We start from the raw sequence: 27435 nt of genomic DNA on the forward strand, positions 1-27435 counted from the left end.
TTTAAGGCTTTATAAGAGGGAACCCTCCCTTGGGTCCCCTTCTGTGACTATGCAGAAGCTTGCTCGCACTCTCTCTTGTCTCTCTCTCTGAAATAAATGGGCTCTGCAACACACACACAGTAAATAAATAAAATAACATCTTATAAAAAAGGTTATATAAGAGCTGGGTATTTTAAATATGCCAGGAAGACTGATTAAAATAGTGTGGCTATGTGAATTAATTTAAGATAAAAAGTTAAGCTTGGAGTTGATGAAATGCTTTTGCTTTCATCAACAAAAGTGGCTGGTGCTTAAAGTCTTGAAGAGCAAAGGCTGGACAGATAAGACCAAATCTCACAGAGAAGGGAGTGTATGGCCTTTACTGATAGTCTAGCAATACCAGAAGGGAAACACATATCCGATATGTACATTTAATGAGCTTAAGTAGGACATTTCTTATATTGTTCTCGGTCTTTAACTTCACAGAGACATATATTAAGACATTCATTAAATTTCAAAAGTTTAAGGAAGTTTGATCTCTTTTATGATCTAAAGGTAAAATGGGGTGAATTTTTCTTTGGGAAGGAAATATCAGGAGCAAGACAAAAAGATGGATTGGAAGCATGAGAGATTAGAGAAGATAACATCAGCTAGAAATGTCTTAATTCAATTAAATTAATTGTTTTAGACAGACAAAGTCTATTGCTGAGGGGAGAGATGATTAGAATCTTAACCGACATAATAGCAATTAAAAGGAATGAGCGTGAGGGAGATCAAAACATATTGTGGAGACTGAATCGACAAGAATTGAGACATGAAAAGGTGTAGAGTGTGCTGGAGATGAAGTAGTCAACATGTTTCCATTGAATGTGAGAGACTGAAGGACTTATTAGAGGAGAAGAATAATTTTAAAATGTTAGAGGGATTTTTTATGAGAACACTAGTTTAATTATGAGATATGCATGGGATAGCAGGAGTGTTTTTTCTATGACGATCACCAGTTGTGTGCTTGCTTCGGCAGCACATGTACTAAAATTGGAACAATACAGAGAAGATTAGCATGGCCCCAGCGCAAGGATGATGCACAAATTTTGAAGCATTCCATATTTTGATAAATAAAAGCTTGAGAAGATCACTGGTTGCTCATGCATTATTTAAAAAAATATACATTTAACCCCTAATTATGAGCCAAGTACCACGCTAGACTAAGTTCCTTCATCTGCGGACCTTATAGTGTAGTCATGAGATGTAGAGAACAATGACATGAATGTATACACTGTGGAAGTTGGTTAGAAAATATGCAAAGTAAAATAAAGCAGGGGATTTAGGGCTATTTTACAATCCCGATTAGGGAAAATCTCTCTGAGCAGATATCTCAAGAAATTGAGAGCGTCGTAAGGATACCTGGGGAAAGGGAATTTCAGGCAAGGAAAGAAAACAATGAAGGCCGTGAGGTGGGAGGGACATATTTGAGAAACAGCAGGGGCCAGAAGTGGCTGCAATGAAATAATCTAGATAAGGTCAGAGAGGTTGAATGGCTTAAAAATTCTAGACTGGAGGTTCAGAAAAAGATCTTGGGAATTACAGGAGACTGTACTTATTTTCCAGAAATGACTCTTCGTTTTTCTGTAACAGTAGATATTGTAGCTGTACCTAAAACCCTCAGCATGATGATGACCTTGAGGCCAAGTATGGCCATGTGAGTGGAGGGTTGGGGTGAAAGCTCACATAAGTTATTCATGGTCTGGGTCATTTGCCTTTTACTTTTTGTTCTTTTCTCCATAATATTAGGCAAGTGCAAACAAGTGTGGCGAGTATTGTCTTAAACAATAAGACAAGGAATGCACTTTTACAAAGCAAAATGGAAAAAAGAAATGAAACAGTATGTTTGAGACCAGGTGCTTGAAGACTTACTAGTTTATATATATACGAGAGAAAAACGTGTATTACTTAAAGCCCTCATTATCTTGCGCTTTCTTACTGCAGGAATCCTGGTTGTAAGAGTTATTGGAGCCAAGGCTATCTGAGTTTGTGTGATTGCCCACAGAGAGCTTGTAGAGGGAGATAGGGTCTAGAATAGAAATTCCAGACTGGCACAAAGAGCCAAGAATACATTTTCCTCCTCCTCCTCTTTTTTTCTTTTTATAGGTAAAATCTGCCAGATTCTCCACAACTCAGCTGAAATGTAACTGTCTTTGTGAAAATGCCAGTAATAAAAACTCATCCCATTTCCCTTTGACAATCCGAATTCATTGCTTTGCCGTGTTCTTCCTCTGCTATAACTCGTATTTAATTTTGCCTTATGTTGTCTTTAGTTATGTACATACACCACTCTGTGAATACAGTGTGTACTCCTGAAAGAGCTTGCTATCCTCATCATTAAAAAAAAAAAATCCAAATTTTGTTTCAGACTTTTAATCATATCCATCGTGGATTTTTGCCTTAGATTCCCAAGAGATTTTCATTAGCTTCATATACTGTATTTTGCTGCATATAATGGGCACTTTTTTGCCCACATTTTTGAGGGGGGAAAAAAGGTGTACCTTTACATAGGTAGCATGGCTCGGGAATGGGGGAGCCTGGTGGGCCTCCTGCCTGGGCCTGCCAAGAACACAGGGGTCCAGTCCCAGAGAATCTGGTATCTGGTGGGAGCAGACCAGAGCAGCTTCTGCTGAGTACTATGAGCAAAGGAGGCTGTGCAAGGGCCGAGGGCTGAGGTCTGGCTGTGCAGAGGAGACTGGGATCACCGTGGAGGCCCTGGGGACCCCGCTGGCTGACCATGGCTGAGCAGCCTCAGAAGCCCCAGCCCCACCAGTCACTGGCATGGCCGTGTTGGCCTGATGTGGTGGCAAGGGAGGGCTCCTGGGAGAGAAGGAAGGAGCAGCCTTCCCAGAGCGGGTGGCTGTTGGAGGGCAGTGTAATCTGCAGATTTACCCCTTCACCAGATGGATCTCTCCCAGCCAACAGACAGCCACTTTGTCCAGAGGCATTTTCCTGAAAGTTTGGGCCAAAACATGAGGGTGCATTTTACACAAAATAAAATAACACACTTTTTCTTTTGTTATTTTGCACAAGATATGCTTCTACATTTCCTACAATTTTATGTGTGGGTCATTTCCTCTAAGAAGCCAAAGTTAAGTAAAATATTCTCTGCTAGACCCCTGTATTTCTAGCATAATTCTACTGAGTTCAGAGTTTATAAAATCACTGAAGATTGGACCTGTATTTTACCCCTAGCAGGGTGACTTACTCCCAATCTATTTTTTATCTAATTGAATTAGAAACAGAAGTAATCTAGATTGTTTGAAGCATACGATATAGATGTGTGTGTGTGTGTGACTGTGTGTGCAAGAGAATGACAAAACATCTGAGGCAGAGAAGTCATAAAATATGAAAATGCCAAAAATAACTAAGGAAACAAACTGGTGAAACAGCTGATTCAGTAACTACAGTGATTTGTCAAGGTACGAATCAAGCAGGAAGAGGCAGCTGCTTGGGGAAAGTGTCCTCTCTTTCCCCCCATTCCTTTCTATCCATCCTTCATTAAGTAAAACTATATAAAAATAGCACATAGCTGTGTCTGACAGATAGTTAGGGCTCAAAAAATATCCCCAATTAGAATGAGATTGTGGAGGACAATTCTTAAAATATATTTGCATCATTCATTTAGATTAAAGGAGTTCATGATCCTATTAAATAGATTCATTTAGATATATGCACATCAGTATTCCCGGATCAAACTCTTACTGCTACATTCCTTTATATGGCAGGAGCACTTTGTTTTTAGGTAAGAAACAATTCTTTTTCCCCTTTAATTTAGGGATAACTGGATTTTTTAGTTTGGCCTTTATATCAATTTAGATGAAGATCGAGTGTCACAAAGAGGTTCTAACTGTAGCCCTTAGTTTGGGCTCCTTAGTCTATCGTATTGATTATACTTTACAGTCTCCTTCATGTCTAAGTGCATTTTGGTAGAATATTGACAAAATTTAATTCCCTGGATTCCAGGATACAACATGACCTTTTTGGTAATTATATATTATTATAAGAACTTAAAAGAACTGAATAATATTACAGACAGGTTGAATACTACTCAGTTCACTGCAAAACAGTCTTTCTTTCTTTCTTTCTTCTTTTTTGTAGAGACAGAGTCTCACTTTATCGCCCTCGGTAGAGTGTCATGGCATCACACAGCTCACAGCAACCTCCAACTCCTGGGCTTAAGCGATTCTCTTGCCTCAGCCTCCCAAGCAGCTGGGACTACAGGCGCCCGCCACAATGCCTAGCTATTTTTTGGTTGCAGTTCAGCCGGGGGCCAGGTTTGAACCCGCCACCCTTGGTATATGGGGCCGGCGCCTTACCAACTGAGCCACAGGCGCAGCCCTGCAAAATAGTCTTTCAATAATTATACTTAGGTTTATGTTACTAACCTCACTTGAGATAATATACATGAGCACATTTTCTTTGATTTTGAATTCAAGGTTGGCATCAATTTATTTGAGGTATAAAACAATAAATATTTTAACTTAAGTTTATAAAACCTTTTTATGGGAAATACATACCATATTTTTAAGCTTTAATAATTTAAGTAACCCAAAACGTTGCCCCCAAAGAAGAGAGCATGAATGATTTCATCTAACATACTCGTAACTGTGTAATATTCTATGAAGAGTTCATTATCATCTTTAGTCTAGAAAGATTTTTAACAGAAGTTGCTGAGTTAATACCTTTCAATATTTTATTAGATCTTTCTTTTTCTAGTACAGAAGATCCATAATTTAGGTTATTAATCTGTGGTTACCTGTCCTATGTCAAAGGATTAATTATTTTCTATTATTCATTGCATTTCCCCAAAATTTTGAAGATATTTATCATAAAGTTGTGAACCTGGGCTAAGTTTAAAGGCACCAAATTATGAAGTTTAATTTTCTCAACTGTTACCATTAACTCTGAGTTTTTCCTCTGATGTGCATTCTTCGATCTTTTTTAAGAATAGAGATTGTACAAAGACATAGAAATGGCCATTAGTATTGCTCTTAATGTCACAAAAGTAGCCTTCTAGCTTACAAAGTTAACTCAGGATCCACAATATAGGTGACAAATGACAAATAATATCTATAGGACATACATTAGTGTACTCTACTTCCACCAGCTCATGTCCATAGTTCAGTGTTAGAGGCAAGTGTAGATAACTTTGCATTTCTGATAAACAGACTTTCAAATATATTAGTATTTTAGTTGTTTGAGAGTGGCTTTCAATGTTTTTTCCCACATATGTATTCATTCTATTACTGTAGCATATAAATAGATTGGAGATAAGCAGTAAATACTTTGAAACTTGCTCAAGTTCAAACTTTCTAATTCAGCAGACTAATAGGTAAGTTGAAAGGATTATGCTTTCTGAATATTTCACTAAAACAGTGAAGAACTAATGGGATGCCCAATATATACCTATCAAACCATTAATAAATAGGACAGGCAGGGTAAGAGGTTGGCTAGATACCAGGCTAGATATTATTGGATAGCTATCGACTGATCTTTGACAGTGTGGGTTCATTGCATGCATGTGGTTTTATTTACTATCATAAATCTCATGACAGTGTGTACCTTTCTATCAAATATACCGTGGACATTTTTAATTATCTGTTTAGAATTCAAACTTGAGGTATTAATTTTAATAACATATTGCATTGTTTATCTTTCATGGCATACTATACAAAGTAGGTGACTGTTTAAATGCAAGGAGAAAAAAAGCTTAAAGAATGTTTTGACAACCCAATGAGGTAATCCTAGTGTTTGGTTCACTAGGATATAGTAACTGGACTCATAATGCATGCATTTATTAAACAAATTGCCAAGTTAGTAATTTATAAAGAAGTGATTTCATAAGATATCTATTTTAACTGATTAAATTACTCTTCCTTATTAATTCAAGTACAGAATACTTAGAATGTACGCTGAGTGTCAGCCACTTTGGATAGGGCCATGGGCAAAGTGGAGAGCAGAACCAACTTAGGGAGTTAATACTTGCAGTGGGTAAGTCTAGGTTTTGGATATGAGTGGATTATCTAGTTTGTAAAACAATACCTAGATCATGGGAAAATCACAGCAAGTATGCAACTAGAATAAATGACTTATGTAAAATTAGGGTCAATAAATATATACATCATATATATATATAATCACTTGATATCAATAGTTACCAATTCATGGCCAATAATTTTCTTCTAAACTTCCATCTGTTCTTCCTGCCATGACTTTTGGAAAAAATCCCAATATGTTATCATTTATCTGTAAATATTTTAGTGTGCATCCTTAAACAAAAATCACAATACTATTGTCACAAAAAAAGGATTCATAATGATTTTAGTACCATCAAATGTTCAGTCAGGCTCCACATTTCTCAGATAGTCTTATTCTTTTCAGAGTAATTGTGATTCACATTCCAAATCAAACTCTTAGAAATTGTTTGATATGCCTCTTAAATCCCTTTTCATAGATTCTTCTCTGCCTGATGACTCTAATCCTTTTACATAACAGAGCTAACATATGAGTGTGTGTGCGTGTGCACATGTATGCTGCCCCACACGTTCATATCAATACTTTCAGGTCAAATTTGGAATTACAGGGCTTTAATGTAATCTTACAGAATGCGCATCCCCATCTCCTTTATCTAATTCTGGAAATTCTTGTTCTTAATAATAGTGCATCATTACTTTATCCCATGCTATAAAAAAGTAGTTTCAATAAACAATATGATAACCAACTATAGTTTATAAATCTTGTTTGCTTTTGCAGTTATTTTGAAACTTAAATAAGATATTAACTCAACAGGTTAATATACAGTAATCATAATATAAAACTCAAAATATGAAGTATACACATGAATTGGAATCTTTAGGCTGTAAGAATGAAATTCATGGAAATTTCCTGGAAAAAGTTTTTTTTTTTTTTTTTGTAAGGTACAAGCATTAGCCTGGTCTCTTTCTCTCACACTATTTCTAGCCCTTTTGTACAATCTCTGCAATTCTCTTTTCATATTTGTTCTCTGGGCTTGCTTATCGTAGTTTCTGCTCTTATAATTTTATCTATTATAGAGGACATCATGGCCAGTTTCACATGTTATTATAGCACGGATTTTCATCTTTACCTTACACTATCAGTGACTTCCCTCTCCCAGTACTTTCTGGTTTTTGTGTTTTGTTTCCTGGCTGCCTCCTATATTCAATATACTTTGATGACATGCCGACCGTCCATCTCATCCATTCATCTGTGGGGCATCACCTACTCTATAAGTAGCTGTTGTGATTATTTTATGCAGAGTTCTCCATATGGCAGACACTGTAAAGAAAGATCTGTCAAGTTTAGCACACTTTCAGGAAATGTTCAAAAACAAACATATCTTACTTTTCTGAGTGGACTTAGATGGCATTGATGCTTAGCCTCTGTTATTATATAAAATATACAGGAATAAATGCAGTATGTTCAATTTCCTTATGTGGCTATTTGGTAAAAAATAATGATAGTATTTTTCCAAGGATGGATGATTTTAAGGAAATAATTTCATAAATTGCATGAAGTATTTTTTTTTATTGCTGCTATTCCCTTCTATTTTCTCCCTAGGATGTCAGATGAGATAACTAAAACTTTTATGCCAAGCGTGTGGTTAGATCCATAACTTACATTGAGTTCTGTTCTTGTTCAAGGCAACAAATATTAAATTCAATGTTCTCAAATATTTACTCACAGTAATATGCTTCATTTGGTCTCTGCTGTAATTTTTGGCTCCTACTTAATAATAGTCATGTGCCCTTTAGCAAATACAACAGTAGGAAGACCATAATGTTCAAAACAACAGACTTGTTAAATGTGTAGTGAATTTTTTCTCTCCTATTTGCCTTTACCAGTTCAATATTGCTTCTGGAATTCCTGGCACATTTACACATTTTGTCTACCGCTTACAAGCATACACTTCAATTGTTTCTTTTCCTTCAAAAATACATAAGCTATATGTTTTATTATTAAATTTTTATCATGATTTATTAATTCATTTGAACTTAATTGACCTCTGCTGTTTCCTGAATCATATCTGACATACATTTTTACTGCTCAACCATTTATGATCAAAATGTTTTAGTTTGGTTGTGATTTTATTTACTTTCATTTGTCATATACTGAAGAGATCAGTAAGAATGACTGTAGAGTTCACAACATTTTCCCTGTACAATCAGTTCTTATTTTTTCAAAATCATGATTTCATTCTGTTGAGAGTATAAATTGTCAACATAACCTGAATATGGAATCAATTAATTCTTGAAGTTGAAAAGAAACAAGAAAAGACACTATTGATAAGGAAATTATTCCTCAATCCTGCCATGTTAGGAAAATACACAATACTTTTATGGCAGGTTGCTTAACTTGTTCCCAACACTTTTCTTGTTTTCTTTTAAGAAGTCTTTCATCATCATGTGACTGTAGGCAGAGATTTTATCCCTGGCCTTTTACTTTTAACCTGTAACCCAGTTTGGCAATGATGTTATTGGATGTGATTTGTATCACATCTCAGCAGGAGAGTTAATGGGCATTACTAGGTGCTTCCAGATCTTTTGGTTCTTTTCCTTCTGCTTTGAGTATGGAAATTATCAAATAGAATTTCTCTTTCAGACTGAGAGATGAAACAAAGCAACATGTGGATCACATGTAGATCAGAAATATATACAACTTCAGTATGTAATATCTAGAGAAATATTTGCTATTGTAAGTTATACATATTGCAATTATGTAAGTTACTGAGATTTGGGGATGGTTTATACTTGAGCAAAGCTTAGTCCCATGTGTACAGTACCTCATTTTTTTTTTTATTTGTCGGAATTTTTGAGCAATTTATTTTTTCTTATCTTTGTCCCCAGGATTATAGTTCCAGGTTTTAAGTTCCTATAAGTTCTTTATTTTCTCTATTGTCTATTTCCCATAAAGGAATTCATTAATAAATGTTTTAGGAGTTAATGAGATAATGACTACATCAAAGACTGGCTGTCAATCAGACAAACTTTTAAAATTAAGCAATATATTTTCAGATCAAATTATCTCATATTTGTCAATTAATTTGCACAACATTTGAAAGAATCATAATCCACAAAAAAAGACATTCTGAATGCATAAATTTCCAATATGCAAGGAATTAGCATGAAGTAAACCCATGCCTTACTGGATCAGTGTTGTAAGTAAACCAGAAAATGTAATTGAGAAATCTAGGAAAGCTCAAATATAACAAAATCTGCAAGTGTTATTTTTTGTTGTCTTGTAATAGAGTTAATCATTTTTATTCTCGACACTCTCTAGTTCCATGTAATTTTCAATGAACATTCTAGTGCAAATGTCCCTGTGGTAAAATGAGTTTTTTTTCTTCTGGTAAATACCTAGCAATGGGATTGGAGATCTAATTGTAGGTCTGATTTAGTTCTTTATGGAATCCCTGTACTTCTTTGCATAAAGGCAATAATACTATAAAAGGGATGAGGACAAATAGTTTAATCTTATCCTTTAAGACAAATTATACCTACTTTTGCGTTTAACTTCAAGGTTGAGTAGTCACAACAGAAACAATAAGACTTGTAAAACCTAAAATATTTGTGTTTTTCTGTGCAGAAAAAGTTTTCTAATCCTCATTAAGCTTCATTTGTTCCTATTTGAAGATGAGAGGGATAAAATTAAAATACACACAAGGTAGACATAGGAATATAGCCTGAATATTTATGAATTATTATTATAGGGAATCATTGCCATCTTGAGAGATAACTATTAGGCAACAAGCAAAGTAACTTTCACGTGTATATATCATAAAGAGTATGGATGTCTTAAATGGATCTCAGTATATTAGACTCAATTTTAAAATGCCGCTGTAAGATTGTTGCAGATGGGTGAATAAACCTGCAGTTTTTGTTAAAGAACTAGCTTTGTCTCCTAGTGGGTAATCTATTCTTGGTCTAGTTGCTACAGCTAAAGTATATTTTTTTTGTTTAAATCTCCAACTGTTACATAATGGGTGTTTGTCCTAAATATTGCTGATTAATTTAGTCTTTTGTTGTAGGAGAGGATTCCAATGTGTCACTGTAAATAAAAAATATTAAATTAGATCTTTACTAGAGGACAGGAAGCGTGAAACCTTGGTCTATGAAATCTGTATGTAATGGCTGAGGGAAGTGATGGTTGGTATAAATATATTATAGATAAATAAATTGGTATTTTGGGAAACTATCATAGTAACTGGAGAAAGAATTAGAATATTTAAAGAAACACAATGATAAATAAGTGTTTTCATTCTTTCATGGGACTAAAATGCAGTATGATATTAAGTTAGATTTTTCAAAAGGATTTCTGAAATGATATGAAATAATCAAAAATCCTCTTAAAAATAAATGCAGTCAGAATAACAGGTTGCCATTTAGAATAGATAAAATTAGATATATTACTCACACCATGCACAAGAATACACTAAAAATGGTTCAGAGAGTTAAATGTAAACAATAAAACTTTTAAATTATAGAAGAAAATAAGATTATATTCTTATATGATCTGAGAGTAGTGAAATGTTTTCTAAATTGACTCAATATTCACATGCAAAAATTGAAGATTATTAAATTCCAGTAGATGGACATAAACACTTTTTCATTACAAAGCACACCTTAACAAAAGTCGAAAGACAAATAAAAAAGGGGATAAAATATTGACAAAAAGATATAAAACACAATTATCAAAAAAAAGGATATCAAAAAGGCTTCTCAATAAGCAAAAGAGATTAAGCTTTAATAATGAGAGAAATGAAAAAGTAAAACTGCACTGAAATACTATGATACTGGAAAAATTTCAAGACACGCTCTGTTGGCAAGGCTGTGGGAACAGTCACGCTCATGCAAGGCACATGGGAATGAAAAGTCATAAAATAATCAAGAAAGGACTTTGCTGTATCTAAAGAAAACTGTATATTCATTTTTCTTTCAACCCCAGGAATCCCACATTCAGGAATCTTCCATCTGATGATACAGGTTCAATAATACAAAAATATTTACACATAAAGTTAGAATTTTAAGAATTATTTATAGTCACACTGTATTGAAAATTACTAATATATCTGGATTTCAGGAATAAGCTATGGCAAATACACACAAGAGAGCGTTATATATATGTAAAAAGAATGAGGATGATACCGAAGAACCAGGATAGAGTGACTTTACAAAGCTAATGAGAAGAACTAATGAGAATATCTAGTATGTTAGTTTTTGAGTAATAAAAAAGAGGATATAAAATATATGCATGTACCTGCTTATCTGAATAAGAAGAAATACAGAAATGGTAAGTTGATACATGTGGCTGGAATATGGAGTGGGTGGAGCTAATGACACTTCATTGAGTAACTTTTCTGAATTGTTTTGACTTTTAGATGGAGTTTTATTTCTGTGTATTTTCAAAAAAATGAAAGATAGGAAGTAAAAAAAACCTAAAATTTAAAGCAAATATAAACAAATGAACAGAATTTTATTCAAATGAAGAACATATGCAAACTGAAAGGGAAATAGAAAAATTAAAAAAAATAATTCAGATAACTTTATCACTTTATATTCAGGTACTGAGGGCACAGTGGGAAAAAATCTCACTCCTCACCATATTTTGGTAGTATCGCTGAAGGAATTCTGAGATTCCGAATGAATTTTGGGAAGAAGGAAGATACAAAAACAAAATAGAGAAAGGCAAAGAAAGACCCCCTGAGATAGCTTAGAATTAAAGTTATCAATATGAACTGATGCATGATTTCTGTTACTTACATGTATGTTTGTGTTTATGTGTGGATAAATATATATGTTTATGCATATATATTCACGTACACACACATATATGCTTCTAAGCCTCTTTAATGAACAGATGTTCAAGCTCCAACAATCATCAGTAATGAACATATTTAGTGCCCTGATCTTGTGTTATAAGTACCAGTGTAAGTTCCCAGGGCTTCTCCCAAAACAGCAGATTACGGGGCTAAGCAACATGAGTCCAAGTAAGCATAGAGAATATTTTTATGTCAGAAAATAAAGTGTTGTAAAAATGTGATTTTTTTTTTCCCAAAGGCCTCAGGAGACATTCGCAGGATGATCCCGCTGGTATAGACTGAGATAATTAAATTTTTAAATGATTAAAAATAGTATGAAAAATTATTAAACAACAAAATTCAGGAGTATTGGTATCAAAACTATTGCAGGTAGATGGATAGAGAATTTAATATATACATAAATGTGGAAGCAGACAGGTCTTTTCCTTACAGTATGATGTCAATTGATAAATTTGTCAGTGGTACTAGAGCTGGAAAATCATCACTTTGTAATCACCGTAATAACAATTAGTCAGGAGCAAGGATCATAAACTGATGCTAAGTGTGGGGTAAATTTTGATGAAAAATATGATATTAAAGTGTCTTCCTACACATTTCTAATAACTGGGGAAGACAGACAGCACCTTAACCAGATGATCATTAACGAGGGCGATGGAACTTTGTTTGCTTCTGTATATGACATTCTGAAAAGCACGCAGCTTCATTTTTGTATACATAACCTGCATTTAATCAAGAGGAAACATCTGATAAAATCAAAATGTGGTGATTTTATTAAGGAAGCAAAACAAAATGTATAAACTCCTATAGTCTTCAGAAACGTCAATATCATAAAGAAAAAAGAAAGGTTAAAGAAATATTCCAGATTTGTTTTATTTTCTTTTATTTAGAATTTATTTTTTTTCCTTTTATTTAGTCATCTACACATAGATTGTAAATACATTTATGCATATGTGGGGTACAATGTGTTGATTTTTTAAATACAATTTGGAGTGCTTATATCAAACTAATTAAGATAGCTTTTGCCTCATTTACTTGATTATTGTGTTAAGACCTTTATGTTCTATACTTATTAGACTTGACTTGTACCCTTGCAATATGCTCCTTAGGTGTTCTCCCACCATTTATCCTCCCTCTATCAAACCTCCCACTCCCCTTCCTTCCCACTCCATTTCTCTCCTTCATCTTGGGCTATCGTTGTGATCTATCTTACATAAGAAAGTGTGAGTAAATATAAATTGGTATCATTAAAGTACATTGGATACTTTTTCTTCCATTCTTGAGATACTTTACTTAGGAGAATATGTTCCAGCTCCATCCATGTAAACATAAAAGAGGTGAAGTCTCCATCTTTTTTAAGGCTGCATAGTATTCCATGGTATACATATACCACAATTTATTAATCCACCAGATTTAAAGGAGACTACAGGGATGTGCCATCCAAATGAAACACAGATGAGTGGCTAACAAGCACATGAAAAAATGCTCATAGTCCCCGATCATCAGAGAAATGCAAATCAAAATTACCCTGAGATATCACTTAACCTAGTGAAAATAGCTCATATCACAAAATCCTAAAGCTGCAGGTGCTGGCATGGATGTGAAGAGATGAAAACACTTTTGCACTGCTAGTGGGATTGCAAACTAATACAGCCTCTATGGGAAGAAGTATGAAGAATTCTTAAAGTACTAAAAGTAGACCTTCCATTTTATCCCATAATCCCATTACTAGGCATCCACCCAGAAGAAGAAAAAATCATTTTACAAAAAGGACATTTGCACTAGAATGTTTATTGCAGCTCAGTTTATCATTGCCAAGACATGGAAACAACCCAAGTGCTCACCAACACATGCATGGGTTAACAGACTGTGGTATATGTACACCATGGAATACTATTCATCCATAAAAATGGGTGGAGTCTTTACATCTTTTGTATTTACCTGGATGGAGTTGAAAAACTATCTTCTAAGTAAAGTATCACAAGAATGGAAAAGCAAGTATTCAATGCACTTAATACTGATATGAAACCAACATATAGACAACCACATGCCCACATGAAAGAAAAACACAAGTATATTCTTGAGGGTGGAAAAGGAGAAAGGAAGGTGACTGGCAAGTTTTCACCTAATATGAATAATGTTATGGTATACAGCACACCCCTGCGAGAGCATTCAGCTACAACTTGGACTTTACCTCGGAAGTGAAAAAAATGTAGCTTAAACATTTGTACCCTTGTATCAATATGAAATTTAAAAAAATAGTGAGTATATGTACACCATAGAATATTATGCAGCCTTAAAGAAAGATGGGACTTTACCCCTTTCATGTTTACATGGATGGAACTGGAACATATTCTTCTTAGCAAAGTATCTCAAGAATGGAACAAAAAGTGTCCAATGTACTCATTCCTACTATAAAACTAATTTATAGTTTTTATATGAAAGCTGTAACACAATTATAGCCCAAGAATATGGGGAAAGGGGAAAGGCAGGGGAGGGGGGAGGATAGGTGGAGGGAGGATAGTTGGTGGGACCACGCCTACGGTGCATCTTACAAGGGTACATGTGAAACTTACTAAATGTAGACTAGAAATATACAATAACTAAGAAAATGCCAGGAAGGCTATGTTAACTAGTTTGATGAAAATATGTCAAATGGTATATAAAACCAGCACATGGTGCCCCATGATCGCATTAATGTACACAGCTATGATTTAATAAAAACATAGTAAATAGAGTATACCCTTTTTTATGCCACATTTTCTACCTAAATTACTTACATTATTTATCAAAATAGCATGTAGAAGAAACTTTGTAAACATTTCTCATGAATGAGTGAGAAGATTGAGTTTAATTGGCTGTCTGAAAAAGATTAGAATTCATTTTCTTTCGCACATGTATGCCTTTTGTAGCATGTATGATTCTATTTTGATATTGGGATTTGTAATGTCTTCACTCTTAGGCTATGAGTTAAAAGAATTGTTACATATGGAGAAAATAAATAGAATAAGCTGAAGTAAATATTGGACTCCGAGTGGCTCTTCTTTTCTTTACTAATTTTCTGTTAGTAAATTTTTTCTCAAGAATATGTCTCAAGTTTCTCATCTATGAGATGGGGCTACTAAGTCTCCTCTGGCTTTCAGGATAGAGGCAGTGTAGTATCTTATAGGTTTATGAAAAGTAGGGGGAACATGGAGGTAACCAAAGGATAGAAAATAGGTAAGATGAGTAAGCGAGGTTAGAAAGTACTTTGAATGTTCAGAGGTAGAAATGATCGCATCTGGATGGGAGAACTGTTAAAGTTTATTAAAGGAGCATTTCAGTTAGGCTTAAAAGGCAGGTCGTTCTTTAAAAACCGTCCTAACATTTGCCCATTTTTCTTTAGAATATTTAGTTTCCTATTCATGAAATTCAGAAAAAATATTAGTTGCAATAGTGAAAGCAATTCTAATAAAGTTAGAATTTATTATTTTAATATAACAATTACCTCACCATATCAAAATAAAGTTTTCTTAACTAGAGGGGAACATTATTATTGATCAATCCATAACAGAAGGACATCATATTTAATATGTTAATATTCATCTTGTTATAAATATAGGTAAAGATAATCTGAGAGGTCTTCATTTACATTATTCCTTTTATTTTACTAGGTATTTCTTTTTCAAATAAAAAAAATACACTTGACCCTTGGGCAATGCAGGGCTGGGGGGCACCAACCCCTGCAGAGTTGGAATCTGTGTATAAGTTTTGACTCTCCCCAAACTTAACTACTAATAGCCCACTCTTGACCAGAACTGGAATATACCAATAATAGAAATAGACAATTAACACATATTATTTATATTATTTGTATTTGTATTTATACTATATTATTATAATAAAGTAAGCTAGAGAAAAAATGTTCTTAAAAATCATGAGGATCATGAGGAAGAGAAAATATACTCGCTGCTTATTAGGTCATAAAGGTCTTCATCCCCATCATCTTCACATTGAGGAAGCTGAACAGGGGAAGGAAGAAGGTGGGTTGAGATGGGGGTCTCAGGGATGGTAAAGTGGAAGAAAATCCATGTACCGCATATCAGTGAACTCATGAAGTTCAAAGATGTTTTGTTCTAGAATCAGTTGTGTATATATATATAAAAAAGAGATACTTATTTTCTAATAATTCAAATAGAACAAAGCTATAGAAAGTGGAAATTAAAAATTTCATTTTCCTCCTAGAAGCTCATTACTTACTCCCATGGATAACCAGACTATCCTATAATTATTGGGAACAAAAGAAATAGCAGAAGATCTGTACTTTTCCCCTCCTTTTGATGAAACACACTCAGAAGAAAAAAAAATTAACCCATATTCTTTGTAAGTATTAATGGGAGACATCCTGACAAACACAGGAAGTGTCTGTCTTAGCTAAAGAATCCCTACCTATGGTACATATCGCAGGTTGTGTAGATGTATTGGGGATTATTTATGGTAAATAAATATGAACACTATACATGATGATTCACACAAAATATTATTTAGCCTATATGATTATAAAGTACGATATACACATATTTCATTAACAAAATAGCTCTCTTACATGTAAGTGTCAAAATATGATAAGGAAGGACCAAGAAGTTCTGAACTTTGCTGTGCCTGTGTCTTGCAAGTATCTGTGTCCTTGAAACTATTAGGACAGCCTTATACTGTGTAAAATTCTGATTCTTGGGAATCTGATTCTTAATAACCAGAGTTATTCTAAATTCTGTATTATTGCAGATGCTGGCCCTTTCATGTTTTAAAATGTTTCTGTTAATTTATTTATATTTTTAAAATAAAAACAAACTCATGCCAGATATATTGCTTTTAAAACGTTTTTTTTCAATCAGCAAATTAGCTCTGTTACACATAATGTTCTAAATGTTTTACAAGTATTGATTTATTTGTTCTTCACACCACATTATGAATATATATTATTCTTCTCAATTTGTGGATTAAGAAATTGACACATAGATTGAAGTGACTTGCACAAGTTTATACAGCTAGCAAGTAGAAAACCCTTATTTCAACCTGTGAAGCCTGACTCCAAAATCTGTCCAAAATCATTCCTTCATATTACCTTAAGAGAGTAATGTAAATCTTTCTTTTATGCAACTTCATAATAGTTCATATCATTATTGTATCATGGTTTTTTTTAGCCATTCGAGCTATTAAATAAGTTCTATTCCTCAAGTAATACTCCTAGGAGACAGAAAAAATTGGGGACATTTTCCTATACCATCTTTCAAAACAAACTATTGGTGTTATGCTAAGAATTGTATTAAGCACATTTATTCATATTAAGACAATATTTATATAATTATAAATTCAATTTACAGAGCATAATCACAAAGAGTAAGATTTAAAGTATAACATTCAATTAATGATATTTATAACATCACTGTATCCACTACTCAGTTGTGGACAATTTCCAACACCCCATAGACCTCTACTGCGTCCCTTCACATAGTACCCTCTCCCCAGTGGTAGGCACTATTACGTCCTCTGTCACCACAATTGTATAAATGATGTTTGTACAATTCATCCATGTTCTAGCAAGTAAGAATGGTTTTATATTTTTCACTGATGTTCAATGTCCTGTGTTTGATATAATTCAATTGCCTTCCCATTCTGTTCTTGGTTTGTTTGGTTTGTTTCTGTTATTTTGTTATTTTGTAAAAAGGAGTAATATATTTGAAATATTTTCTTCTGTTTTAGGGACATAGTATTTCCTTCAATTTATTCACTTTAAAATTGTACTGCATGTTCCATTATGAAAATTGATTTAGGAAAAAAAATAAATGCACCAAGGAAAGTTAGCATGACCTCTGATAAGAGACCTCCTTTGTTAAAATTTTTATTGTCCTGGCAGCACCAGTGGCTCAGTGAGTAGGGCGTCGGCCCCATATACCGAGGGTGGTGGGTTTGAACCCAGCCCCAGCGAAACTGCAACAAAGAAATAGATGGGCATTGTGGCAGGCACCTGTAGTCCCAGCTACTCGGGAGGCTGAGGCAAGAGAATCGTCTAAGCCCAAGAGCTGGAGGTTTCTGTCAGCTGTGACACCACAGCACTCTACGGAAGGCAACAAAATGAAACTCTGTCTCTAAAAAAAAAAAATTACTGTCCTAATCTTGTGGGTGTTTAAATAGGTATATAAATACATTCATATACACACAAGATTAGAATCTTCAATTGTGACTGCATACTATGTTTTTTTTTTTTTTATTGTTGGGGATTCATTGAGGGTACAATAAGCCAGGTTACACTGATTGCAATTGTTAGGTAAAGTCCCTCTTGCAATCATGTCTTGCCCCCATAAAGTGTGACACACACCAAGGCCCCACCCCCCCATCCCTCTTCCTGCTTTTCCTCCCACCCCATAACCTTAATTGTCATTAATTGTCCTCATATCAAAATTGAGTACATAGGATTCATCCTTCTCCATTCTTGTGATGCTTTACTAAGAATAATGTCTTCCACTTCCATCCAGGTTAATATGAAGGATGTAAAGTCTCCATTTTTTTTAATGGCTGAATAGTATTCCATGGTATACATATACCACAGCTTGTTAATCCATTCCTGGGTTGGTGGGCCATTTTGGCAATTGTAAATTGAGCTGCAATAAACAGTCTAGTACAAGTGTCCTTATGATAAAAGGATTTTTTTCCTTCTGGGTAGATGCCCAGTAATGGGATTGCAGGATCAAATGGGAGGTCTAGCTTGAGTGCTTTGAGGTTTCTCCATACTTCCTTCCAGAAAGGTTGTACTAGTTTGCAGTCCCACCAGCAGTGTAAAAGTGTTCCCTTCTCTCCACATCCACACCAGCATCTGCAGTTTTGAGATTTTGTGATGTGGGCCATTCTCACTGGGGTTAAATGATATCTCAGGGTGGTTTCGATTTGCATTTCTCTAATATATAGAGATGATGAACATTTTTTCATGTGTTTGTTAGCCATTCGTCTGTCATCTTTAGAGAAAGTTCTATTCATGTCTCTTGCCCATTGATATAAGGGATTGTTGGCTTTTTTCATGTGGATTAATTTGAGTTCTCTATAGATCCTAGTTATCAAGCTTTTGTCTGATTCAAAATATGCAAATATCCTTTCCCATTGTGTAGGTTGTCTCTTTGCTTTGGTTATTGTCTCCTTAGCTGTACAGAAGCTTTCCAGTTTAATGAAGTCGCATTTGTTTATTTTTGTTGTTGTTGCAATTGCCATGGCAGTCTTCTTCATGAAGTCTTTCCCCAGGCCAATATCTTCCAGTGTTTTTCCTATGCTTTCTTTGAGGATTTTTATTGTTTCATGCCTTAAATTTAAGTCCTTTATCCATCTTGAATCAATTTTTGTGAATGGGGAAAGGTGTGGGTCCAGTTTCAGTCTTTTACATGTAGACATCCAGTTCTCCCAACACCATTTATTGAATAGAGAGTCTTTCCCCCAAGGTATGTTCTAGAGACAGAGTCTCACTTTATGGCTTTCGTTAGGGTGCTGTGGCATCACAGCTCACAGCAACCTCCAACTGCTGGACTTAGGCGATTCTCTTGCCTCAGCCTCCCAAGTAGCTGGGACTACAGGCGCCCGCCACAACGCCCAGCTATTTTTTTGTTGCAGTTCACCAGGGCCAGGTTTGAACCTGCTACCCTTGGTATATGGGGCCAGCATCCTACTCACTGAGCCACAGGTGCCGCCCAACTATGTTTTAATAATTATGTCATTGTTAGAGTGAACAAAAGTTTTCAAATCATTTGCGTAAATAACAAAGACCCTCATTGCTAGAACATACAGAAAGTGCATGTTTAGTTTGTGGGAAACAGACAGAGGTGTTTATACTGTCTTTGCAGTCCTACCAGCAATGAATGTGAGTTTTCTTTCTCCACATTCCTTTTTTTTTATTAAGTCATAACTATGTACATCGATACATTTATAGGTTTCTGTATACTGATTTGTTATGCAATGTGGAATGCTTACATTGAACTAAGTAACACATCCATCACAATTATACTCTTTCTTAATAGTTTTGAAATGTACCATTGCATCATGCACATTAGGTGAGGTCTCCCATGTAGCCTGTCTCCTCTCCCTTCCCTCCCTTATCAGAATTTGGCATTCCCAGTGATTTGGCCATTCTAATAGGTGTGTAGTGGTGGTAACTTGTTCTTAAATTAATTTTTTCCTGCAGAGGTGGAACATCTTTTAATATGCTTATTTTGTATAAGTGTATCTTCTTTGGTTGTGTGTTCAGGTTTTATGTTCCATTTTTTGATAGGGTTGTTTATTTTCTCATTGTTAAAAATTTTATAATAATTGTGTATTTTGGCTAACACATTTTTATCAGATGTGTGTTTTTGAATTACTTTCTTACAGTCTGTGGATTGTTTTCCCATTCTTTTGACAATATTTTGCTAGACAGAAGTTGTCAATTTTAATGAAGTCTAGATTTTCTATTAATTTTTCCATGAATTTTGCCTTTGGTGGTATAGCTAAAAATTCATCAATATTTTCAATGTCATCTAGGTTTTCTCCTATGTTATTACCTAAGACACTTATAGTTTACATTTTACACTTAGGTCTATGATTTATTTTATTTTTTCTGAAGAGTAAAAGAGCACTGTCTATATATATATATATATATTTTTTTTTTTTTGCATATGGTTATCCAGTTGTTCAAGCACCGTTTGCTGAAAAACTGTCTTTGCTCCATTATAGTGCTTCTATTTCTTGTCAAAAATCAGTAGACAATATGTATGTGAGTCTATTTCTGCCTTTCCTTTCTGCTCCACTTACATGCTTATTCATAGGCAATACCGATCATTGTCTCTAATGACTGTAGCTTTATGGCAAGTGTCAAAGTTGGGCAGTATCAGGCCTCCAACTTCGTTTTTCTCCTTCAATATTGTATAGACTATTCAGGATCATTTGCCTCCCCATATAATCTTTAGAATCAGTTTGTTGATATCCACAAAATAACTTCCCAGAATTTTTACTGGGGTTGTATTGAATCTATAGATCAAGTTGGTAACAATTCACATCTTGACAACGTTATGTCTTTCTATCCAAAAATATGGACTATCTCTTCACTTATTTGGTTCTTCATTGATATCTTAAAGCTTTATAGGTTTCCTAATGTAAATCTTGTACTTATTTCAGGTTTTTACCTATTTCATTATTTCATTTATTGGGTTCTATTGTAAATGGTCATGTGTTTTTAATTTCAAATTCAGTTTTTTAATTGCAATTGACTTTTTATTTTTATATATAGCCATTTATTCCTTTGCAATAATAGATTTAAAATGCATAAAAAAACCACAATCCAGAAGCAATTACTTTGCTACTTACAGGCTTCTATATTTTTTTTTTCAAAAAGACAGTAACCAAGATTGTTCTCACTAGAGAATTATTGGGTTATTTTGTGTCCATTTTTCTATTGTTATGATGAACAGGAATCTTTTTGCAATGGACCGCAATTGACTTTTTGTATTAACTTTTTATCTTGTACATCACTAATGACTAGTTACAGACATGTTTGTAGATTCTTTTAGATTTTATACATATAATCATGTCATCTGTGAAAAACAATCTTATATTTTCCTTATCTATACACCTTTTATTTATTTATCTTGGCCTTACTGAATTAGTAGGCCTTGTAGCCTAAGGTTGGAAAGCAGTGATAGAAGAGACAGCCTTGTCCTGCTCCTGCTGTTAGGGAGAAAACTGAGCTTCTCACCAATAAATAATACAGTGGAAGTTGTAGGATTTTTGTGAATTTTTAAAATTAACTTGAAAAAGTTTATTCCTAGTTTGCTGAGATTTTTATTATGATTAAATATTGGATGTTGTCAAATGCCTTTTTTGCATCTATATTGATATAATCGTGTAATTTTTCTTTATCCTGTTGGTGTGAAGGACTGTATTAATAGATTTTCAAGGGTCAAACAGGCTTGCATTCCCAGGATAAACTCACTTGGTCATGCATAATTCTTTCCATACATTGTTGTATTTGATTTGATAAGGGATTTTTTTTTTTTAAAGGAGTTTTGCATCCATGTTCATGAAAGATATTGGTCTATAGTTTTCCTTTATTTAATGTATTTGTCAGTTTTGATATTAGGGTAATAATGGCCTCATGGAATGTGTTAAAAGTATTTCTTCTAATTTTATCCTCTGAGAGAAAGTGCAGAAAATTGGTATAATTTCCTCTTTAAATGTTTGGTAGGATTCACCAGTGAATCCACTCTGTTTTGGAAGGTCATTAAATACCTATTTAATTAATTTAATAGATAAAGCCTTATTCAGATTTGGTTTATTTATTCCTGTCTGAGTTTTGGCAGAATGTGTTTGTTTAAGGAATTGGTCAATTTCATTTAGATTATCAAATGAAAGGAGGGTCTGAGCAGTTCATGGTATTTCTTTATTGTTATACCTTTTAATTTCCATGGGGTCCGTAGTTACATTTCCTCTTTCACTTCCGATTTTAGTAGTTATATGTCTTCCTTCTTTTATTCTTACTTAGCCTGGCTAAAGACTTAATTGATATTAATGATTGTTTTAAGAATTGGCTATCAGCTTTGCTAACTTTCACTCGATTTATTATTTTGAATCTTTTTTTCTGCTTTGAATTTTACTATTTTTTTTTTCAATTTGCTTAGGATTTGATTTGTTCTGCTCTTTCTAGTTTCTTAAGGTGGAAGCTTAGATGATTGACTTTAGGTCTTTCCTCTTTTCTAACATATGAAGACGATGATATAAATTTTTCTCTAAGCACTGATTCACTGAATCCACTCATTTTAATAAGTTGTATTTTCATTTTCATCAAGTTAAAATACTTTAAAATGTCTCTTGAGATTTCCTCTTTCACCCATGTGTTATTTAGAAGTATGTAATTTAATTTCCAGCATTTTGGGATTTTTCAGCCATCTGTCTGTTACTCATTTCTAGTTGAATTCCATTGAGACTGAATGTAAACACTGCATAACCTATACTTTTAAATCTGTGAAGGTGTATTTTATGGTCCAGAATTTGGTCTATCTTTGAAATATTCTATGTGAGATGGAGAAGAATATGTAATTTGCAGTTATTGGCTGTGATTATTTTCCTTGAATTTTTCCCAATTTAATGTTTTACTTTTTGATATTTCTAAGATTAAAATATAGACACACACACACTCACATATATATATATATGAATATTCACTCATATGTGCCTCTCAAAGCAGCATTTTACTCTATGTTTGTTGTGTCTGGAAAAGATAATGTCACATCATCAGTTTTAGTTTATCAAATAAGCCAATGTTTCAAAATAGTAAATATTATTTTGCATCTCAGGATAAGCATTTTAAAAATTGATATTAAAGATTTTTAGTGTTTCACGCAATACTACGGTCTGGGACTTGATCAAACTAAAAAGCTTCTGCACAGCTAAGAACACAGTAAGCAGAGCAAGCAGACAGCCCTCAGAATGGGAGAAGATATTTGCAGGGTATAACTCTGACAAAGGTTTAATAACCAGAATCCACAGAGAACTCAAACGCATCAGCAAGAAAAAAACAAGGGATCCCATCGCAGGCTGGGCAAGGGATTTGAAGAGAAACTTCTCTGAAGAAGACAGGCGCAAGGCCTTCAGACATATGAAAAAATGCTCATCATCTTTAATCATCAGAGAAATGCAAATCAAAACTACTTTGAGATATCATCTAACTCCAATGAGACTAGCCTATATCACAAAATCTCAAGACCAGAGATGCTGGCGTGGATGCGGAGAAAAGGGAACACTTCTGCACTGCTGGTGGGAATGCAAATTAATACATTCCTTTTGGAAAGATATATGGAGAACACTCAGAGATCTAAAAATACATCTGCCATTCAATCCTGTAATTCCTCTGCTGGGCATATACCCAGAAGACCAAAAATCACAACATAACAAAGATATTTGTACCAGAATGTTTATTGCAGCCCAATTCATAATAGCTAAGTCATGGAAAAAGCCCAAGTGTCCATCGATCCACGAATGGATTAATAAATTGTGGTATATGTATACCATGGAATACTATGCAGCCTTAAAGAAAGATGGAGACTTTACCTCTTTCATGTTTACATGGATGGAGCTGGAACATATTCTTCTTAGTAAAGTATCCCAAGAATGGAAGAAAAAATACCCAATGTACACAGCCCTACTATGAAACTAATTTGGGACTCTCACATGAAAGCTATAACCCAGCTACAACTTAACAATAGGGGGAAGTGGGAAAGAGGGGGGTGGGTAGAGGGAGGGGAATCGGTGAGATCACACCTGTGGTACATATTACAGGGGTATTTGCGAAACTTGGTAAATGTAGAATGTAAATATTTTGGCACAGTAACTGAGATAACGCCGGAAAGGCTATGTTAACCACTGTGATAAAAATGTGTCAAATGGTTTATGAAGTGAGTGTATGATGCCCCATAATCATATCATTGTATACAGTTATGATTTAATAAAAAAAATTAAAAAAAAAAAAGATTTTTAGTGTTTTAGAATTGGAAATAACAGGATATTTCTTTATTGCATTTTGCCCCTGAGATTAATAAAATGTAATAGCCAAATATTAATACTCTTATTCTTCCACAGTGTAGAGATACCAAAACAAACAGCAGTATGAAAACACACATGTGCACCGACACAGACACTATACAAATAAATGTATGTTCTCTTTTGTTTCTCTGTGATGTTTATTTTTCTATTTGAACTAGGACATAAGAAAAATAACTTCAAATTGAATTAAATCTCAGAATTAATTTCATCAAATATGAAACTATTAAGGATAATATGACCAATTCATATATTTCTATTTAAGAGTGATATTTCAAATAATAATTGTCTCCCTGTCATTGGGTTTTTCATTTAGAGTCATAGTAAGCCAACTGCATCATTGCACAGTTCGTACATAGGAAGGGATCAAGTTTTCTGATTACTTGTTCAAATTTGGAAAATTAGAAGTGATATATTTATACTTATTCATGTGTAAGGGGGTAAAAATGGTAATCTGATAATTTCTGATTTTTTCCAGAAGTGACCATAGTATAAATGGAGGTTTGCCATATTATTGCAATATATTATGAAGCAGAAATAGAATATACCAGTGAATTTCAAGTTTAAGAGCATATTAGAATCACCTTCAGGAGTTGTTTAAAGTGATAAAGAGATTGCTAGTACCCACCCATAGAGTTTATAGTAAATATGTCTGAAATATAGCTGAGGATGTATATTTTTGACAAGTTCTCAAGTGTAGCTGATGCCAGTATTTTGAGATGATCACATTTGGAAAGCAATGGAGTAATAGATAATGTGCAATTTTCTAATGAAAGGGACACAAACATCTGCCCAGAAAATCTGAATCACAAATACAGCTGATAGCCTTGCATATTCACATTAAAAGAAATTAACTACTATATCTAGGTACTTACATTATTGATATTATATAATACATGATAGAAACTTATCTATTCTAGTAGGTCTTTGCAATATCTTAAGTCTTGATTTTAAATAATTTATAAAAATTAAGTATCTCAAATAATTAGGTTCTTTTCCTGAACAAAAGGACTATTTTTTGCACAATGCATGAAATTCAAAAATGCAAGTAAAAATTAAAATCTATACTGAGTGCCTCTACTTAACTAAAACAGGTATTTTAAAATGTGTAAGTGCCCGCGATGGGATATTTAAATAGAAATCTGTATTTATTTTCACTACATTATATTTTGCAAAGAAAGCCGCCTGAATTCAGTAAACTCTTTATCTCACAATAACTTTAACACAAATGGATATTCACTGTCAATCTTAAGATGTATAAGAGAAAGTTAAATTGTGTTGGTAAAATTTAAGGGAGTGTGCTCTTGTAAACACCTGAGTGCTATTCAGCTTAATTGGGTTACAGCTCATGCTGATTGTGTTTTTCCCCTGCTGTATCTAATTTCTTTTTTCCCCCAATATTTTATTGTTTGGTTTTGGTTTTGAAGGTGTATGGAAATTAAAGAACTCTAATTTTTTAAGAGCCCTAAAGGGAAGTATGCTTTTGTGTTAGTCATTCCTGTGAACACCTGTGCACTGTTGAATTTAATTGGGTTACAGCTGGTGCTGTGAAAAAGTCAACTAAATGAGGGTTTGCAGACTGACTAGAAACTTGACATTGCATGTCATTCCTTTTTTTCCATTGGTTTTTCTCTATATACATTTGCAAGATGCTTACCTCTGAATGATTTCGAAGGCAAATTGAATTCACTTCTTATGATCTGTGATATTCCATGATGATGATTTCAGAAAAGCATACTTCTTTTGTTAAGTTCTTAAAGTCTCTCATAAGGTGAGCCTAACCTCAGAAGCCATCTGGTCTACTACTTGCCAGTAATTCAAGAACTTTTAATATAATACTGTGGTGAGATTTTAAGAGATATGATATGAGAGTTTTCAGAGGAAAAAAACAAAGCATTGACATTGAAAGAGTAGTAAGTCACTAAATATTATATATACTACCAGCAAAGTAAATGAGGATAAAATGTACAGCCTGAAAGGTAATTATTTCTAAATACCTCAATAAAGTCATTAAAGTAAGTTCTTTATACAGTTTGTTGAAAAGATCAACTTGCCAAAGTCTTTAGAAAGATTTAAGATGGCTCTGTATTTTTCCTTTGAGCCAATATCATAGACAGTTAACTATAAATTGGTTCACAAGTTAAATATTGAATATGTAATAACCATTTTAGAACTAGGAGTAGGTGGCAATAGAGTTGCAATGGAGTGTGATAGCAACAAATATTAGAACCATTAATTAGATCACATTTATAGAAAACTATATTCATTTTTATTTCAGAGAAATTTGAAAATATAACATGATTGAATGTTTTAAAAATATCTTGCATGGTAGAATAGAAAATAAAAATAAACACTATAGCTAAAATTAATGAAGTGTAAAAGGGTGGCTGAAATATTCAGTTAGTAATGTCATTTCTAACACATCAACTAAAAACCATATAGATTTACTATTGTGCTACTTTAAATATATAATGCAGAAAAAAGAAAGATTTTATTATTTCACTGCTTTTTTACCTTGCAAATAAAACTTTGATGAGTGACCTATATTTTTTCACATCCTCTGTGATGAATTAAGCAAGTGATACTATTAAGAGAGAAATAATATGTCTTTAAATTGAATAGACCTTTTAAAAATAGACATTTTAAAAGAATAAATTAAAGTGTGGTAGCAATATCTTTTCCCTAACATTCTTGATTTGTCATTAAACCAGTATTTTACCATTTTGTAAGAGAAAACTTACAAAATTATATTGGCAGTGAATATAGGTCAAATTATACAACCTGGTTTTCTTTGTTTTTTTTTTGTAGAGACAGAGTCTCACTGTACCGCCCTCGGGTAGAGTGCTGTGGCGTCACACGGCTCACAGCAACCTCTAACTCTTGGGCTTACGCGATTCTCTTGCCTCAACCTCCCGAGCAGCTGGGACTACAGGCGCCTGCCACAACGCCCGGCTATTTTTTTTTTGTTGTTGTTGCAGTTTGGCCGGGGC

At 33.9% G+C, this 27435-nt stretch overlaps 1 protein-coding gene and 1 non-coding gene across 2 annotated transcripts in view; both read left to right on the plus strand.

Annotated features, from left to right (window-relative positions):
- The window catches only part of LOC128597582 (serine-rich coiled-coil domain-containing protein 1-like), a 239029-nt gene that overhangs the window by 66885 nt on the left and 144709 nt on the right, over positions 1–27435 (plus strand). The window lies entirely within an intron of this gene.
- LOC128592393 (U6 spliceosomal RNA) lies at positions 985–1090 on the plus strand. The gene has a single exon (XR_008381857.1). It is a non-coding gene; the product is annotated as a U6 spliceosomal RNA (small nuclear RNA).

Source organism: Nycticebus coucang, chromosome 1 (assembly GCF_027406575.1).
Source record: "Nycticebus coucang isolate mNycCou1 chromosome 1, mNycCou1.pri, whole genome shotgun sequence".
NCBI lineage: Eukaryota > Metazoa > Chordata > Mammalia > Primates > Lorisidae > Nycticebus > Nycticebus coucang.